Here is a 16571-nt window from a genome sequence, read left to right as displayed (position 1 = left end):
ACATTAAGGAGAAGGGCTCAGAGAGAACACGAAGCGTGAATAGCTGAAGGCATAAAAGCAAATAATAAGAAACTCTGTATAGAAGAAACAGAATGACTATGAGAGATTCACTTCATCTCCATGTCTACCAGGAAGCTAAGAAAACAGTCTAGTGGATAAGGACAATACAGGAAAACTGAATTATTTCTTTGTTCATTGTGGAAATTCCTGGACAGATACTTACCCTAGACATGGTACTGTTACTGTTGTACAAATAGATTGGAGGATAGCAAGTGTTTTTAAAAGCAGTAAGAGTGATCCTAGGAGTTATGCATTAATTGAAACTGAAACATATGGCCTGCACAAATGAACAATTAGACCACTTTAAAGAGGGAAGGGCTTACCACTTGTGTGTGTCAGCCAGTCCATTGTAACTGTTTGTCTTTTCTCTTCTGTCCTACAGTAAGTGAAGCTAGCTTGTGGTAACTTAACCCCGTCCAGTGGATTCATCTGACCTATAGTAAATCTCCCTCCCCTGTTAAATGACAAACATCTGTCAACACCCTGAGTGAAATAAAACAGATTTTTGAAATAACATTTAAAATAAACTTATAAAATGCCTAAGTATATGTGACATGAGGGAGACAAATTGTTAAGGAACATTGTACCTTTCTGAGCTACAAAAAGTCTCTAAGTATGACAACAAAATATTGGAGAAAGGAGTACTAACATACTTTGTTCAGACTTTCAAAATGTCTTTTAAAAAGTTCTTTACAAGACACTGTTACAAATACTAAATTACCCTTGGGTGAGAGAAAGGATAGTCATATATTAGACATTTGTTAAAGGAAAACAGTGACTAAGAATAGGCAGTTATTTTCTGGGCAAAAGGTAGTAATAGTATGTCCAAAGCTTCCATACTGGAACCCTCTTTCTGATAAGCATTTAAACACATACTTAACCCCATCCTATTCTACAAGGTATTGAAATACATGCTTAATTTAAAGCATGTGTTTAAGTCTGGGAGGGCACGTCTACACAAGACATTAACTGTGCAGTAACATAGTAAGCATTTGCATCTGCACGTGTGCATGCTTACTATGAAGTAAACTTCACTAATCGCAAGTAAATTTGCTACCTGCAAATGCAAGTAGCAAATTTACTTTTGATTAGTAACAGCACAGTAGTGCTCATGTAGATAGATGCCTGGCTGGGAGCAAATCTACTCCTGGTCAGCTGCCCACCAGGGGGTGGGAGATTACTCCCTGTCCCCGGGAGCTGCCTGATGCAGGCTTCATCACCAGAGTGTAGGCAGTGACTATATCCCCCTGCCCTGGCAGCAAGGAGCTCCAAGCCCCCTGTTCTGCCATAGTGATCAAGGAACAGGGGGCTGGGAGACCCTTATCTCCCAGCTTCAGCTCCACAACCAACCTGTTCCCTACCCAGCTCCACATATGGGAAGCTGAGTGGGGAACAAGCTTCCAAGCTTTTTCCCCAGCCAGCTCCATGCTTGTGAAGCTGAGTGAGGAACAAGCTCCTCAGCCTGTCCTCCACCCAGCTCTGCACTCATGGAGCTGAGCAGGAAACAGGATCCCCAAGGTGATCAAGGCATGGGCTTGGAAAGAGCTACAGGGATGGGGTAGCTCCCAGCCCCCTGCCCCGATCTGCCAGTAGGGCAGCTAGCAACAAGCTAGCTGCTAGCTGTCCCACTAGCAGATCAGTACAGGGGGATGGGACCTGCCCCTCCCCTGCAGCTCTTTCCAAGTCCCCTGGAGCTGACCGGGGATCCAGGGCCAGGAGCTCCCTGCTGTGGGGGCAGGGGAACATTGTCCCCACCGCAGCAGCAGGCAGCCCTCAGGGACAGGGTGTAATGTCCCAGCCTCGGCCAGGAGACAGCTGTAGATGCCTGCCCAGGAACGTTTACTCATGAGTAGTTTACTTGCAAGTAAACTGTTCCTGGATCGAATGCATGTGTAGACGTGCCCAGTGATTTAAGGGGACTTAAGCTAGTGTTTAAAGTTAAGCACATACTTGCTTTGCTAACCCGAAGTGATGTAGGCTATTCATGATCAAGAAAAGATTGTAAGGAACTTCAGAATGGTGTAACAGAGGTAGGGAACAGGGCAGATGACATGCCATGTTGATATATGCAATATAATGCACATTCACAGTAACACTTTGAACTACTCATTGTTATATTCTAAATAAACTCAGTAAAACTACTCAGGAAAATGATCCAGGGGTCACTGAGAGGATCTCAACAAAAATCTCTTCTCAGTATGGTCAGAATAGCAAGCAAAATATTTGGACAATAAAGGTCAATACAAAATAATCCAAAAAAATCATAGTTATGATACAAATCTGGGACCTGCTAAAGTCACTTCCTCTGCTAATTAGAGACAGCTGACAAGTATAGAAACATAACTTGTCATTGAACAAAATTTATAAATCCCATTAATGGGACAATTGGAATAATAGGCTTGGATACGCAAAAGAGAGATATTGGGTGTCAGATTTTTGTGTTTTTGATTCCCATCCTGGCTTGCCATCACTGCCACTGTAACTTTGATATCAGTGAGACAAGGACATGGCCTTACATAACTGCTTAAATTAGGCCAGTCAATTTGTTTAATGAATTATTGGAGTGTCTCATCATGCAGTTTTCCCCTATCCTTGGGTGCCTCCACTGAGGACTGTTCATTTCACTTGAAGCAATTGGCTAATGTGTGAGTCGGACATTGCATATTTTTTCATAGGATCAAAAAAAACTCAAACTGAGAAATCAATAAAGTATTAGTAGGTTTTTTATTTGTCCTGTAGAGCTAAGTACAAACAACTGGGGGCATTAGGGGAGCTTAAATTGATTCAAAATGGCTGCCCTATGGCAGGTAAGTAAGGATGTGGGGACTAGCCGGGGAGGGAGGGGTTGGTGCTCCAGCAGGTTGGAGGGGATCAGGGATCCCCCAGGGAATCAGGGAATGGGGGGGAAGGTGTGACCTGTAGGTTGGGGGGCAGGCATGACCTGTGTGGGTGGGGTGGGGTCCCCCCAGGAAACCTACACCCCCATCCCTCCTGCTCCTCTCTGCACCAGGACTTACTTTCTTGGCTCCGGCAGCAGCAAACCCTGATAAAAGTGACTGCACCCAGAGCAGCTTTTGGGATGGGGATTAAAAGCGCTGGCTGGTCAGGTGCCCAGGGGGTGGGGGTGCAAAACTAGACCAGTACAAGGGATGTGAAAAGAGCAGCTCCAGGGCTAGGGCCAGTGTCTGGGTTTTCCCGTCCTGGGGTTGCACAGGGGGAGTGGACAGAAGTTCCATGCACCTGTTTGACCTGAATCAAATGAGTCTGATACTACATAGATTGATGTTTATCTTAAACCAGGTTCTGCAGTTTTTAGACTGGTTTGTGTGCATGGAACTTCTGTACAGTTACAGGTTTAGACTGATTGCCAGTCACTGAAACTGGGTCTGTAAGTGTAAGGTCGGCACTAGGATGAGCTAAGTTTAAATTGGACGGCCATTTTGAACCCGATTTAACCTAATCATTTAAACACTCATTAACTCTTTAACACAACATTTTAACCAGTAATTATCAATCTATGCTTAGATGTCTCACTGCCTTTTACTCACTGCAAGGTCATGCAGATAAGCAGAGAAACAAGTATGGTTTGTGAGTTTAATGATAAGTGAAAATACAGAGTTTGATCATGCCATTTGCATACAGGTGAAGAAGCTGTACAATTTAGCTGTGCTGTTTCTATAGAGCAGATTGAATGTTTGACTGTAGAATTGAAAGACCAAGTGCAGGTATGTGTCTAAGCAGTGTATCTGTGCAGTGTTCAAAAGAGCAGAGGTAAAGATGCAGGGTTGTACCTTAACTCATGTTTTAGTTTTTGGAAGTTTGAGTTTGGCTGAACTTACCTCATTCCCTTACAGAACAGTATCACTGGGCAACTTTAACTTTGTGTAACAAATTTTTTTTGTCATTCAATTTCCCTGCATTAGTGGGTGTGTCTAAACATGCATTTACGCTGGCTTAAATTTACTGCACAGTAAATTAATGCACAGTAAGCAGGAGTAGGCTGGCATCTACGTGTGCAGGCATTAAAACGCATTAACACTGCATGTGGACTGACTTGGGACTAAATTTAGTCCCAAATTAGTCCACACGCACAGTGTTACTGCGCAGTAAGGATTATACATATGCATTACTGCTCAGTAATTAATCATATACATATGCATATATACTAATATGCTAATTATATTAGTATATAATATATACCACTATTATACTACTACTACTACTAATAATAATAATATATACTACTACTATACTACTAATATATACTACTAATACTATATATACTAACATATACATATGCATTACTGCTCAGTGCCCTTTATGGGTATGCACATGTAGACACGCACTTGTACTGCACAGTAATCTTGGTTACTGTGCAGTAAATGCACATGTCTGTATAATTGTAGTTACTGTGCAGGTCTGCAGCAAGGATAGTGAAGCCAAAGGAGGCTGTCTGATTTCTAAGTGATTCTTTAGCCCTTGTCCTGTCCACTTTACAGTAAAGTTTATAATTTTTGTGAGTTTGAAATTGATAATCACTTATTACAATTCTTTAGTGGCATGAGAAGATACCAAAATTATCTTCACCAGTGCCAAGCGATGTTAGTCACATAGCTGCAGTGAAACTCATTTGGAATGATGAAATCTGTCAAAGATAAATTTCCCAAATAGGACCATTTTCAGACAGCTTAATGTCTGGCCATGATTTGGTTAAAATAAGGCTAGTCCAGAGAGAAAAAGCCCTGTCTTTAACTATCTGTTACTTGGCTCTAAAATGGTAGTAACATTTCTCCCAGGGACGTGCAATGACTTTTGTATTTCTAGCATAACTGTCTAACTCCGCAAAATCAGTGTATCATCTGTGTATCATTGTACAGATGCTGCTAGGAATTTTAAAAAATAAAATAAAACGCAGGTCTCCTTTAGCTCAAGTGTCAGAAGTCAATATATTTTGAATAAAAAGATTGAGGACACAAGAAGATGTTACCTTGAAGTGCCTAAATGAACATGACCTGCTGTATGACACCAGTGACCTTCCTAAATAACCAGAGCGTGCTTAGAGTAGCTTTTCTTTTTTCCCTGGTCTCTATGTTTTTTTTGTTTGTCAGTTTTCAGACACATTGCATATTACATACGCACTTGTACATTATATACCCACTTGTAAAAACTCAGTTGTATTTCCCTAGAATTTTACATAAAGTTTTGTTTACAAAGTTGCATTTCAGGCTTCTAATTTATCATCACTTGAACAAAATCATTATTTTTTTAACTGAAGAAATGGGATTTTGACATTTTTTCAATGAGAAACGTTCTTCAATAAAATTAATCTATCTTATGCCAATGTTTGCTCAGAAACTGGCTCAGTTTTGCCAGAAAAAATGATTTGTTAGTGCTGCAAAATAGTCCTAGTTTTTTCCCTCAGCATTTTGGCCCATTTCCAAATTCCAAATTTCCAAGCATTTTTCATTTTATCCCATCACATAGGCATGTAATTAAGACATGCTGCTAGTCTTTGTGCATAGCTACAAAACCTTTGTGTGACTTACCCCCTTCTAGCGACTTCCTATCATTGGTACTTTTTGGTCAGCAATGTTTAAAATGTTACTGTTCAGAGATGCCAAGATAATATGGCTGGTTTTATATGGAAACATGGACCAATATTCTCATAACCGACTAATGATTCTGAACACCTTTAAAAGGGGGTTTGATTTTCAGAAAATGCTTAGAAGCAACCTTATGAAAAGTTGCCACAGATGGGGCACCAAAAACCAGGAATTGCTTTTGAAAATAATGTCTGCCCTACTGCCTCTTTTGCTTCTTGAGATTAATACCAGTAGTAGCTAGCCCACAGTGATACTGCAAAAAAACCCCAAAACAAAACAAAACAAAACAAAACTAAACTAATTAAATGTGGGTAGCATTAAAAGAAGAAGCATTATACGTAAGACATGGGAAGTGATAGCACTCTGCTCAGTGTTGCTTAGTAGGGCTGTGCGAGGCTTCGGACTGTGCTTTGGATCCAGAGAAGCTTCAGATACTTTGGCATCCAAAGCAGCATGTCTGGATTGAAGCACTGGCTTTGTTAGGCTTTCCGAAGCAGTTTGGAGCTTCCAAAGCGCTTTGGAAAAGCTTCCGAGCCACTTTGGAGATCCGGCCATAGGGTATAATGGGGAATCAATGAAATATCTATAACTTTGATGTTTTGTGTCTGATTTGGATGAAACATGCAGAGATGGTAGCCTATGCTGAGAGCATGAAGCCTGCCAAGTTTCAAGAAGATCAGTGCAGGGGGAACTGTACCCCAAATTCTTGAATGCAAAACTCATGTCACATGTATGTACACCACAGTGGGGTGAAAACTACAGGGGTGGTAGCCCCTGGTGAGGCCACAAAGCCTGCCAAGTTTCAAGAAGATCGGTGCAGGGGCTTGGGGGGGAACTGCACCTCAAGCTTCTGACAGGCAAAACTTGTGACACAAATGACCCTGTGTGTGTTAAGGCACAGCGGGCTGAAAACTGCAGGGGTGGTAGCCCCTGCTGAGGCCACAAAGCCCGTCAAGTTTCAAGGAGATAAGTGCAGGGGTTTGGGGGAAACTGCACCTCAAGCTGTGGACAAGCAAAACTCGTGACATTGGTGACACTGTACGTATTAAGGCACAGCAAGGTGAAAGCTGCAGGATGGTAGCCCCTGCTGCAGCCACGAAACCTGCCAGCTGTCGAAGAAATAGGTGCAGGGGGGTTCTGGGACCCTTCACCTCTGGTTGCTTACAGGCAAAACACATGACATGAGTGCTTGTGCAACTGTGTCTGTCTTGAGCGGGAGGAGGGGAGGGTGGGGGGAACGATGACTACTGCAGGCCTGGCTGCTAAGCTATTGTGTTACCAGTTACCAATTAATCATGATTCACTCAGGGACCAGCTCAATACACAGTACCTAGCTACTACCTAAGGAGTTAATGAGCATGAATTGACATCTACAAAACCACAGACTAAGGAGAGGAAATAATCAATACAGACAATCAACTGCCCCAAAACAGAGATGGTCAGTTGCACAAGCACCCATGTCATGAATTTTGCCTGTCAGCAGCCAGAGGTGCAGGGCCCCAGAACCCAGAACCCCACTGCACCTATCTTCTCAACAGCTGGCAGGCTTCGTGACCTCAGCAGGGGCTACCATCCCTGCAGCTTTCACCCTGCTGCGCCTTAACACACACAGGGTCATCTGAGTTACGAGTTTTGCCTGTCAGCAGCTTGAGGTGCAGTTTCCCCCAAACCCCTACACTTACCCCCTTGAAACTTGGCAGGCTTTGTGGCCTCAGCAGGGGCTACCACCTCTGCAGTTTTCAGCCCGCTACACCTTAACACACACAGGGTCATCTGTGTCATGAGTTTTGCCTGTCAGCAGCTTGAGGTGCAGTTCCCCCCAAACCCCTGCACTGATCTTCTTGAAACTTGGCAGGCTTTGTGGCCTCAGCAGGGGCTACCACCTCTGCAGTTTTCAGCCCGCTACACCTTAACACACACAGGGTCATCTGTGTCATGAGTTTTGCCTGTCAGCAGCTTGAGGTGCAGTTCCCCCCAAACCCCTGCACTGATCTTCTTGAAACTTGGCAGGCTTTGTGGCCTCACCAGGGGCTACCACCCCTGTAGTTTTCACCCCACTGTGGTGTACATACATGTGACATGAGTTTTGCATTCAAGAATTTGGGGTACAGTTCCCCCTGCACTGATCTTCTTGAAACTTGGCAGGCTTCATGCTCTCAGCATAGGCTACCATCTCTGCATGTTTCATCCAAATCAGACACAAAACATCAAAGTTATAGATATTTCATTGATTCCCCATTATACCCTATGGCCGGATCTCCAAGTCAGCTCCAAAGCTTTGGAGACACTTCGGTCGGATCAAAGCAGGAACCCGGTCTGGAGCGCTGGATCAGATCCCTGGCATCCAAAGTGGCTGGATCCGAAGCCAGATCAAATAGCTGCCTACTCGCACAGGCCTATTGCTTAGGCCTCTGCTGGAGCACTATTCATTTTGGGGCCTGATGTTTTAAGAAGGATATACGGAAGATCTAGAGGAGTTCCAGAAGCAAGTGATGAAGATGATAAAAGAGGTTGGCATGCAAGCTGCAGGGGGAAATGTTGAAGTAATTCGGTGTGTTTAGTCTAGAGGAAAGAAGATAAGGGAGCCATGTTAGCGGTTCTTAAATATTCGAAAGGCTGCCATGAGGAAAATAGAGAAAAATTGTTCTCTCTTGTCACAGAGAGCGGGACACGAGACAGTGAGCTGAAATTGCAGCAAAACAGATTTAGATTAAATCTCTGGAAAAATCTCCTACCCAGAAGAATGGAAGAACAATGGGACTAGCTCCCTAGTGAATCTGGAAAATATTCTTCTTTAAGTGCTTTTAAGAGACTGACAGGCTGGGATAGTTCAGGAACAGCCAATTCTGCATCTCTGCAGGAGGGGTTGATCTAAAATTATTGGGGTTCTTTCCAAATCTGTGATATGATTTTATAATGCAGTTGAGGGAGAGAACTCCCAACCCAATAATGGAAATAGCCAAGTGAGAAATGTCTTTGGTTTTCTCACTGCATGCTAAAAGAACCAGCACTACTTGCCAAATTTGGATGTCTGCAGGTTCCAGGATTAGAGAAAGCCAAAAGAATGATAATTCTGTAAGCTTCTGCATCAAACAGAGTGGTATATGCCATTGTTTATTATTTTGCAAAATTAAAGGTATAGTGTCCTGATGCCAAAATTACCTTGCCAGTTTGCTTCCTCTTACTATTTGAAGAGAAATTTCTCAAGAAATAGTAGTCAGCTCTGAGTGAATTGGCCATAATCCATTCAAAGGGCTGCAGGCTAGTGTCTTGTGAGCAGTTTTTAACAGTTTGACGTCAATGCATAATCTGATTGATCCAACATCAGGCCAATATAATTATGAGATGTATCACTTTACAGCAGGGAGGCGGGGGGTGGGAGTTCACCCTATGATGCATCAACAGCAATGGAGTGAGTATTCTTTTACATAAAGCACTTTATTCATGTGATGGACTATGTGGGTTTCAGTTATACATGGGGACTTTCTTCTTGGAAAGACATTGAATGTCACTGTTTCAATGAAGCTCCACATGTCCCAGCAGGGAGATTTTACCATGTTCTGTATTAGTGTTCATTGCCAGGATTTGCAATTGGGAGTTTAATCAAAAGGTTGATTTGACAATACACCAAGTGTCATACAGGGGTTTGAATGCTGCGTTGAGGACTGGATTTGAAGCACAAGGAAGCACAGGAAAAGGAATGCACTGTCATAAAAATAACTTTGAAAACTTTAGGTGCTTTAGTGCAATGGTACAATAAACAAGGTACAAAAAGTTATGAATAGGGGAATCCTGGACTACTGGGGAGAAGCGTACAGTACTGAAATGGAAAGTGATCAGTTTAAGCCAATAGTGGGTCTGATCAGCATTGAGGAGTTATATTCCAGAAGGGCATAGGACCATTGACTAATGAAAATTATCTCAACTGCTACATAGGAAACTTTAATTCCTTTTTTGGTCCTAGTCTCTCTCTCCTATGAGCAGGATCATTGCAGAGACAGTATGTTTGGCAATCCTGCCTGGAATGGACCAAGTTCTGTCTAGAGGGGATCAGTAAGTTTCCCATGGAATATTTTAGTTAGGATATACTTATCTGTTGAAAGTAAAAAAAATAGTGGATATATGTCAATTTTGACAAACGTCTGTATTAAGTGGGGGAAGCAGAATGGAGCATTGTGTGCGGTTAAAACATTCCATTTAAGAACAGAGCATTTCGATTTTCAGTTTTGAAGAGACTTTTTATTTCAGATATGTTATACATATGAAACTTTAAAAAGCCAAAATTAGAACAGAATGTTATGACTTTATTAAAACAACATTATGGTGTTATCAAAATAAAACTTTTCCATGAGCCAAAAATTGATACTTTTATTTTGGGATTTTGTTTCACAGGAAATGTTTTGATTTTTTTTTTTCATTTTGGAACCAGACTTTGAAACTGTGAAATTTCCTGTGAAATGGAAAATCCCATTTCTGTAGAGGTCTAATCCTGTCAGCTTTTCAGCTGAAAAGGAATAGTCTGAATTAGCTCTGAATAGAACAGGGGTGGGCAATTATTTTGGGCAGAGGGCTGCTTACCCAGTTTTGGCAAGCTGTCGAGGGCCGCATGGGTAGCCCCGCCCCTTGACAGGTGCCCTGCCCCCTGGTCACCATCTTGGGACCAATGTCCCAGGGCCAGCACCAGTGGGGCCCACAGCAGGGCACAGGCTGACAGGGGTCTGTGGAGCTGGGCTGGGATGAACCAGCAGCGAGAGGGGGGAGCTGGCTTGGCTCCATAGAGCCCCTGCCGGCCGGGACCCTGTGCTCCTGCCACCCTGCTCTGGGCCCCGCCCACCCTGTCAGTGGGCCCCAGGACACCAGTACAGGCCCACTGACTCTTGCACCCACTCATTCCCAGTGCCCCCCAACCCCGCCATACAGGTTGGGGGCAGCATGCAGCCCTGACCCCCTTCTTGCTGGCAGGGAAGGAGCTGGTGGTGAGTGGGGGAAAAGCGGCCCCTCCCTGGCCCCACGCGAGTGTGAGCTCCAGGCAGGCAGCAGCAGCAAACACTGCCTGGCACCGCAAGCGTGGGGGAGGGGCCACTTTCCTTCATGCCAAGCAACTGCTGCTGCCACGGCACAGCCCCGGTGGGTGAGCCCAGAGCCAGCATGGGGCCCAGGCTGGCAGTGGGGGCAGGTTACAAGCTGGTGGTGAGCGCAGGGAAAAGCAGCCCCTCCCCTGCACCGTGGCTGGCGCTCCTTGCTGCAGCTGGCCCCGCACCCCATCGGGGCGCGTGCCTGCTCAGGACAGCCCCACGTGGGCTGCGAGCGGCTGCAGCAGGAAGTGCCGGCCATGGGGCGGGGGAGGGGCCCGCGCTTAGCACCAGCTCCTTCCCTGCCCGGGGTCCTCCCTTGCCCTTCCCCCCCCTTACCTGAGTTTCTGGTGCCAGTGCAGCCACATGGTCCCAGGCCAGAAGGCCCTACTGGGGCTTCCGGCTGGGGGGGCGGGGCGGGCCCTGGTGTTGCAGGAGCCCGCCGGGGCTTCCCCTGGATCCTACTGCCCCTGGCTCCTGTCATTTTTGACAGGAAGCAAAGACAGATAAATATAAATTTTCTAAATTTGTTAGGGTCCCGTGGGCTGAATAGAATGGCCTTGCAGGCCGAATCTGGCTTGTAGGCCATATTTTGCCCACCTCTGGAATAGAACAACGTATTGGCCCACTGAATAGGACTGTGGCTGTCACAGGAAGAATGCATAGCAGGAAGAGATCTCATGAGCTCTAGAGCGACAAGGAGAATTCCCTGAAGAGTAAATGGTTGGTTTGTTTTTTCTGAAGAGGTCTATGCAACTGAATGATGCTCCTTTCCCTCCACCCCCCTGTAGACAATAGCAGTGCAGTACCACTGGGTGGGACTTCCACCCATCCCTTCACTTGCCCTTTGTGAGATTAGTGTAAGGATGAACGAGTTGTAACACCCAAATTCAAATTTTTATAGCATCTGTCCATTTCCACAGAACACCAGCTCCAGTAGCCATGGCCCTCTGCCATTTATTTCATAAATACCATTGTTAGGTGGTTGGTTGGTTTGTTTAGGTGTCCCATAGGGTACAAAAACATCCCTTCACCCCCAAGCCATACTCCAGGCCCAGGTGGCGAGGCTGTGCAGAGGGCATGATGGTGCTTTCATCCCCTGCTTCAAACAATAAGAAATAAATATTTATCCAAAGTGCAGGCCTGGAATCCCCTGGAGAACTTTCAACAATGCCCTTGAGAAATAAATGACAACAAAAAGAAGAAGAAAAAAAGCTTTTCATTCAATTCTCTTGAGAAAATTAATCTCAACATCTTAGAAACAAATGCGGCTAGGGTGACTTTCCAAAGTAGCCAAAGTAGTATCTGACCTCACTGTTCTTACTGACATAAAGAAGAGTTGTGCAGCTAAAGCCCTGCACACTGCAGGATTTAAAAGGACATGGGAGGTGTTCTGATGCAAACCGGTGCTAAAGGTTGCAGCATTAAACACTGCATACAGAAACTGACACTTCTTCTCAATAAATTCATAGAGAGTTGTGGCAGGGAATGGCTTCTGTTCTTTAGCCCTATAGGGAAGTAAAGGAAACCCCCTGCCATTAAGTCTTGAAGGCTCAGGATAGAAAGGGTTGAGGGCAAATGCAACTGGCTTCATTAGTAACCATTTTACCCCTCCCTTGGGCCTTGCTGTCTCCCCACCTTTCAGACTCCCATTCTGAGGCTGTTCCCTGCTCACTTCAGGTCCAAATGTTTATGGACTGGCTTCTTCCTGGTAGCGTTGCTCTTGAATAGGCTAATGATAATGATCTTGAATTCACTTTCATTATAATGCCACATAGCATAGTGCATGGCAAATCTCTAAAATAAGTGTTCTGTGCTGTGAAGTGAGTGGATTTAGCACCCAAGGGGCACATCTACACATTCAGTAATGCACCTTTGCTATCTTCAAAAAGCGTCTTGACGCCCATCTTGCAGGGGTCATCTGATCCCAGCAGTCTTTCCTGCCTAAGTGCAGGCGGGCTGGACCTGATGATCTGGACCTTTCAGCCCCTAACAACTATGAAACTATGAAACTGTGCATTAAGTTTAGTACATCTAATATGAGGTACATACTAGATAAAGGCGCAGTAGCTGTGCTAATGTGCAGTAGCAAAGGCAAATGTTTCTTTGTGAACAGTTCACTGCGCATTAAGGCATCTCATATAGACGTGCCCAAGCAGAATTAGGTTGTGCATCAGTTGAATGCAGAGGTGGATGGCCACCTTTAAAGGGGGGATTTTCAAAAGCATCTAAGAAATTTGGGAGCACAAATCCCTGTGAAAGTCTGTGGGGCTTGTCCTCCTAAATCTAGGTAGTTTCAAAAACCTACTTCCCTCAACATTTTTTGGCACGTAGTAATTTCTCCATTGCTGATGATTTTTAACTCGAGTGAATAACCTGTAGTTTGATTAGCAGTTAATTCTTGGAAGGTCTGCAGCCTATGTTGTACAGTCTATAGGATATCAAACTAGATGTACTTCCTTTTGGTGGAGAGGCAGAGGTTTGTCTGAGAGAAGCTAAGTGACGAAATCTTTGTGTAAAAGTGTCTAATTTGTACTCTGCAAACATCACTTCAGGGTTTTGCCTTATCATGTTTCTCAGGATCCATTAACTGAACTGTTCAGCAGCAGAACAATTTTTTTTGTTGAGTTTCTGGAACTCATTTGCCCCTTGCTAGGAATGATAAGAAGTTACACCCTTGCTGCAAGAAACAGACATCCAGCCCATTCATTGAATGCAGAAATGAGAACTATAACAAGTGTGTCAAAGATCTTTTAAAAATGCATATTTGATATGTATGTCATGGATTTTATAATGGTTTACCTTGGTATCAAATGGCATATTCCTAATCATTGAATTGTAAGACCTTATCAAATATCCAAAACTGTTTTTCAGTGCTTCTTATTGCTCTTCCTTTTTGTCCTATGATTACTATTTTTCTCTTTCTTTCATGGTATCTCATTCCTGTATTGTTTTATAACCCTTATAACCTCCCTCCTTCTTGTGCACCTTGGGTGTTAAAATCTGTGTCAGCAAAATACGGATGCATGGATTTAAACACCAGAAAATGCTAATTCAGCAACTTTGACTGGCATCAGATCAGCCAGCAAAGGAAAAGGGGAAAAAAAAGTCTTTCCTTGTTAAAATCAATGTATCTAGGCTTGGAAGGTAATACAGGACAGTGAGCTCAGTGCACTGGCTGTGGCTGTCTTTGTTCAACCTTTATATGCACTTATTCCTTTACCACCAGACCAAATGGCCCCCTAGGGATCAATCTATTATTGTTTAATGTTTATTAAATAGAGGCTGTAATCAGGATTGGGTCCCCATTGCACTAACTGATGTACAAATACATACAAAGGCATTGACTCTTAGTGCTCTTAGTGCTCAAGACAAAAACATTCTTATCTTGGACAAAGGAGGGGTTGGTATCTGTGTTTTATCCAGATGTTTACAGCGTGCATGTCCCTGTGGTATTTGAGCCCCTGTCTGCTGCTCCTATTACACTTGGAAGCCAAGCTTTGGGGATTATGTTATGCTGGAATCTTGTGAACAGCCCTAGCTGTGCAGGAAGGTCAAATTAGAACTCAGCAGACACTTTAATTTACTGCTCAGCAGTTCCTTATATGCTGATAATTTTGCTTGTGGTTTTGTTTTGTTTTTCTAGGACAAAGTACTAAAAAGGTGGTTGATGAGGAAGAAAGAGGAGCACAAACTTCTCACTCTTTGAACTTGTATGAAATCAACTTTCAGCACCAGTCCTTCACCCTTCTGCGTCCAATATCACCATTTACCACCGACTGGGGCTTACTGTTCAGCAACCACCCACCTCCCTGAGACTGACTGCTCACAGTTTTTGCCTCTTCCCACAGTACCTGGCTTTATGCCAAAGGACAGAGAAAGGCACCGCATGAGAGAGCAGAGGAAACACTGTCACTTTTATTTCATGTTGATTTTTCTTACATTGTGGGTGTGTGGCAAGCCATGAACTATATACTGTATGCACTTTATTCTAATAACTAATTCTAATTCTATATAAAATATAGATTTCAGATATAGATTTCAGTTTTCCCAACCACTCGCTCTCCTCCTCCTCAGAAGATGATAGGACACCATGCCCTCCAAGAAATGGATGGCAGGTATATTAAAGGGTTTATAGGAAGTGCTTCTCTTTTAGTTAATGGGAGAGGAAAACTTTATTCAGAAAGAAGGGTAATAGAGGGGGTAGAGGACACTTATGGGGAGAAGGGTTATAATGTAGCTTTGTAGGAAGTTGGAAAGTTAGTATTGGGAGAGAGGTTTGTAATGGATCCTCCTAAATGGTTGAAGAGGTGTCAGGGATATCCTGCAGTCTTGCAGGCAATGGGGCATTGAGGAGGTAGAGTGTGACCGAGTTACACTGTGGTTATTGAATATTTTTGAGAGGTTCAGAACCTCGTTCATGCCTTCTGTCATTAGGGAGGTGACCATGTCCTCCTTTTGAACTTAGCCACACAAGTGGCAGGGACTACAACAGCTTGTTTGTGGAGATGGGGCTTTTTCTGAATAAGCTGCTGGATCCTGTGGATATGCGTATGGCATACAGAAGGGATTCTGACAAAGTGCCAAGACTGTTATTTAAACATCACAAGAGATAGGTTCTGGGTGAAGTGAGAGCATACACTGACAGTTGTGTGCACCAGGCAGGGGGAAGAAGAGGGCCATACAAACATAGCAGACCTCCTGTCTACCCATCCCAACAAAAGGCTTTTGTTGGTTAGACATGAATGTCTAGTCTTCCTAGTCATGCTTTCCACAGCTTTGTACTTGTGTAAATAGGTAGCAAGTCCCCTTGAATCTGCCACATGAAAGTTTTGTGTCTTGGCCTTAGGAAAAGACACCTTTCATATCAAAGAGCTGGATGATCCTCTAGAGGTGTAAATCAGATTAAATTATAGCTCCATTAATTTTAACTCAGCTGTGCTGATTTATACCAACTGAAGACCAATTAAAGAAAAGGTGGAATGAGGGCTCAGAAGATTAACATTACATACTTTCAAGCTCATGACTGATAGAGCAGGTGTATTGTCCTTATTGGCAAACCCTGTCCTAAGACTTGAAACAATTTCATACTCTCCAGTGAAAGGAGACGTGAATATGTGTGTGTGTGTGTGTGTGTGTCCGCAGATTTTATTTTGTTTCATAACAAGAAGAATAGTTAGCCAAAATGAGAGACTGCTTTTCTGAAAAGATTGGCATGAGTGAATTGATATAATATGTAGTGTTTTAATAAACTAATATTTGCATAGAGATGTTTTGTGGCTTTCCCAATAATTCAAATCTAAAGCATCCACGTGACTCCAATTTATGGGGAAATGACTGGGGAATTTATTCTGTCTGCTAAATTGGCACAGTCCAAAACTATTAGCAAGAGACAGACTGATACCTTTATGCTTTATGAGAAATCATTTTCAACCCTCAAGGTCAAAGTGGGGTTTGTTTGGGATTATTCTCCACAGGGAGAAAAAAAGACAGATACAAACCAGATTGTAAAATTGCTTCAATTCCAGAAAATATTATCTTATTAAAGGCTAAATTTCCATGTGACATCCTGGGCTGGACTCAATCATTGTTTACAAATCCTTTGTGTGTAATTGTCGACAAACCCTTTCTCCCCCATATTGACCTCACCTGTAACCAGATGGCAATTCTAAATTAATTACCACTCATAACCTTATATTTTGGTAGCCTATGTAAGAAGGATTTAGTCGTTTCAATTCAACTCCAAGAGGGTCTATATCGAAAAGCGTCCCTTAGCCCAGTGATTCTCAATCAGGGTGCCACATCCTGATGTGTCTCGAGATCTTTTGAAGGGTGA

General features: G+C 43.5%; 1 protein-coding gene across 3 annotated transcripts in view; it reads left to right on the top strand.

The window, feature by feature from the left end:
* Positions 1 to 16279, top strand: part of CCDC9B (coiled-coil domain containing 9B) — a 97950-nt gene extending 81671 nt beyond the window's left edge. For all 3 annotated transcript variants that reach the window (XM_025197772.1, XM_025197773.1, XM_025197771.1), the window contains one exon: positions 14382 to 16279. The gene's annotated coding sequence lies outside the window, so the exon portion shown is untranslated. The remainder of the gene's footprint in view (positions 1 to 14381) is intronic.
* The last annotated feature ends 292 nt before the right edge of the window (positions 16280 to 16571 follow it).

Source organism: Alligator sinensis, unplaced genomic scaffold, assembly GCF_000455745.1.
Source record: "Alligator sinensis unplaced genomic scaffold, ASM45574v1 scaffold262_1, whole genome shotgun sequence".
Lineage (NCBI taxonomy): Eukaryota > Metazoa > Chordata > Crocodylia > Alligatoridae > Alligator > Alligator sinensis.
The sequence above is the reverse complement of the archived record's forward strand: the minus strand, read 5'-3'. Positions and strand labels throughout refer to the sequence as shown.